At 36.8% G+C, this 3,701-nt stretch overlaps 1 pseudogene; it reads right to left on the reverse strand.

Moving 5' to 3' along the window:
• Positions 1–1,508: 1,508 nt before the first annotated feature.
• On the reverse strand, positions 1,509–2,118 carry LOC106735622 (60S ribosomal protein L9-like; annotated as a pseudogene).
• Positions 2,119–3,701: the final 1,583 nt, after the last annotated feature.

Consider the following 3,701-nt stretch of genomic DNA (forward strand, 5'->3'; position numbering starts at 1 on the left):
TATTATTAGATTATATTAATTTATTACAAGATTATTATTATTTAGATAATTAGATTATTACAAATGTTTTAGAAATTGCAGCAGAATAGGCCAATTAACTATGGACAATAAAATGGTCATGGTTAGAGGTCTGATTTTACCATAACCCAAAATTGACAAATTTGAGCATTTCTGTGACAAACTACATTGGAACTATTTAGCATTACAAGTATGACTAATAACATACTATTATGTAACAGATTTTTAAGAATCTCATATAATTTTGGAACACCCATTACACAAATTGCTATATATTGAGAGCTAAGCACCATTTCATATTCACAATGTTTCCCATATAATTTCCCCAAAGATTAGTGAGTTGCAGCCTATCTCTCCTTTTAGATTTAGCAGCCTTTTCTTCACATATTTAGGTGTCTCTGTGTTAAATGCTTAGATATTTGTAAATGTTATATCTTCATGATGAATTAACCCTTATACTGCAATATAATGTCCTTCTTTATCTCTTACAGTTTTTGTCGTAAAGTCTATTTTGTCTGAAATCAGTGTTGTAATTCCAGCCCTATTTTGGTTTCTATTTGCATGAAATATATGTTCCCAGTCCGTCACTTTTAGTCTGTGTCTTTATCCATCATATGCATTTCTTATAAGCAACAGATAAAAGTTTACTGTTTTGTACTCCATTCAGCCAGTCTGTGACTCTTGATTGGAGAATTTAATCCATTAACATTCAATGTTATTATTGAAACTTCTGGCCTTGTTCCTACTAGTATGTTAGTCATTTTCTTGGTTGTGTTTTATTCTCTTATTTCTATCTGTCTCTCTTTAGTTTTCCTGATATAGCATCCCTTTTAGAACTTCTTAAAGAGCTGATCTGGTGTTGGTAAATTCTGGCAGGTTTTGTTTATTAAAGAATATTCTTATCAACATTCAATGTTATTATTGAAACTTCTGGCCTTGTTCCTACTAGTATGTTAGTCATTTTCTTGGTTGTGTTTTATTCTCTTATTTCTATCTGTCTCTCTTTAGTTTTCCTGATATAGCATCCCTTTTAGAACTTCTTAAAGAGCTGATCTGGTGTTGGTAAATTCTGGCAGGTTTTGTTTATTAAAGAATATTCTTATCTTTTCTTCACATTTGAAAGATAATCTTGCTGTATATAGTAATCTTAGTAGAAATTGTTTTTCTTTTAACACTTTGAATATATCTTCCCATTCTTCCTTGCTTGCATTGTTTCTGCTGAGAGGTCCAATGTTAGCCTGATGGGATAACCTTTGTAAGTAACTTGACATTTCTTTCTTGTCATTTCTTTTTTTTCTTTTTCTTTTTTTTTATTGTTCTTAGCATACTCCTATTACTAGGAGTAATTCTTTATTCCTTAGTTGCTTACTTGCCAAGTAGTTGGAAAAGGATAATCAGTTTAAGAAAGTTTCAAATCAATTACTATCTTTTATTGTCTTTAAAATGTCATATGAAGGCCTTAGAAATTATCCAGCTTATTACTGTAGTTGGAAAACTCTTAGATCTTACTCATCAGTCTGCTGGACTGTACCCTTCTCAGAGACATAGATACCATCCAAGAATTTTCTTATATCCTTATTTTTAACTGTTGTGGCTTGCTGTATCAAAGCAGTTGAATTTGAACCAAGTTCAATATCATTGCCTTCAAGGATCAACTCATCTTTCTGGCCTTGAGATACTGAACAAGCAACACCTGGTCTCATTCGAACCCTCTGGATGTATTTTTCACCCAAGAAATTTCGGATCTCAACAAGAGACCCATTCTCCTGAATAACGACGTTGATGGGGAAATGAGCGTACACAGACCTCATCTTGTAGTGGAAACCCAACGTAACACCCTTGATCATGTTTTGGACGTGACTACAGATGTGTGAATGGTCACCAGCTCCTTTCTGTTTCCCCACCATTTGTCAACCTACAGCCTCTTCTTCTTCCCAAGGAGGCTGAGCTCGACATTGATGTGGTTGAAGTCCCTCCGCAGGGTTCCTCGGGGGCCCTTCACGATGACGGTGCGTCCCTTCAGGGTGATGTCGACGTTCTGGGGAATGTCGACAGTCTGGTTGCTGAGAATGGTCTTCATCCTCGCAGTAGGCGCAGCAAAGAGCATCATTTCTAATATCTTGTTTTTCATTGTGATTTTGGTCGTTCTGGCTATGATGTGCCACGGCGAGGATGGATCTTTTTTGTTTGATTTTATTTGGGGTTCTTTGTTTTTCTTGGGTTGGGATGTTTTATTTCTTCTCTAAGTGAAAGGTTTTCTGCAAGTATTTCATCCAATAGACCTTCTATACCCTTATTTGATTCTTCACCTTTTTTTTTTTTAACCATGAATTGAATTTCCCCAAAAGGGGTATTTTATTGATTACTTTATTCCTTTACAAACAGACCAACTGTAATCAAATGAGGTGAACATTCACCTCAGGATTTTGCCATCTTCATAACAGAAACGATGAGGCTTAGAACTGGATCACTTGACCCTTTCTCTTCTTATCTCCTCCCAGTTCAAAATGCTTACATCTCTTGATAGCCGGCATTCTCTTAGATCTGCAGTTGGGCTCAACACACTCAAGCCTCAGCACAATCTTCTTTGTAGTTTTTGCCTTTTTCCGGAAAATAGGCTTAGTCTGTCCACCATAGCCATTCTGTTTCCTGTCATAACGCTGCTTTCCCTGAGCACACAGAGAATCCTTGCCCTTTTTGTACGGTGTCACTTTATGAGGTTAGTGCTTGCCACAGTTTTTACAGAAGGTCTGGGGGTTTTAGGGATGTTCACCATGCTTGCGGACCTGCTATCTGCACAAAAAAAGAGCTCTGATTCTTCACCATCTAAAACACCTATTATTCAAATATTTGGGCATTGCATTGCATTTAGTATTTCTCATATGTTGTCTTCATTTTAAAAAAAAATTATTTTTGTTGATTTTATCTAAGTCAAAGGTTTTATCTACTAGCTCAGAGATTCTGTCTTCTGTGTGGTACAATCTACTATTAATAATTTCAAGGGAGGTCTTGATTTTCTGCATTACTGTCTTCATCTCTAGTAATTCTTGATTCTTTTATAGTGTCTATCTCCTCCTTCAAATCTTGGAAAGATTTCCTCATCTCTGTCACTTTGAATATTCTGAACTCTACTTCTCACATTTCTTCAAATTCTTTCGTGCTATCGATGGTTGAAGAAGAGTTGCTCCGTTACATTGAAGATGAAGTATTTCTTTGTTTTCCCATACTTTCTGTGCCTCTGCACTGGTTTCTAGTCATCTGGTGGATTATACACTACTACTTGTTTATCTGTTGTCAATTCTACAATGTCAGCAGGGAAGAAGAGCTCTACTTCTCCTATGTGGTTTTTTTTTTTTTTTTTTTTTTTTTGAGAGGTTTTTGTTTTTGCTATAGGGTGCATGTGCTCGCCAGAAAGACAGAGACAGAGAGCTAGAAAGCGAGAAATCACCCCCAGGGGGGATGGCCACGCTGTAATCCCTTCTCCTCCTTTCTCCTCTCGGGATCCTGAGCATGCATGCACATGCGCCCAGCATGAGTTTACGCCACCAGGTCCGAGACTCAAACTGCAGTCGACTACATGGGAGTCCAGTGACATAACCATTATGCCAACTGCTGGTACCTCCTATGTGTTCTTGGTAGAGGACCTTATCTTCCAGTGAGAGTGTATATATAAGCCACCTTTA

This window comes from Tupaia chinensis, unplaced genomic scaffold (genome assembly GCF_000334495.1).
Source record: "Tupaia chinensis unplaced genomic scaffold, TupChi_1.0 Scaffold000005_1, whole genome shotgun sequence".
Lineage (NCBI taxonomy): Eukaryota > Metazoa > Chordata > Mammalia > Scandentia > Tupaiidae > Tupaia > Tupaia belangeri.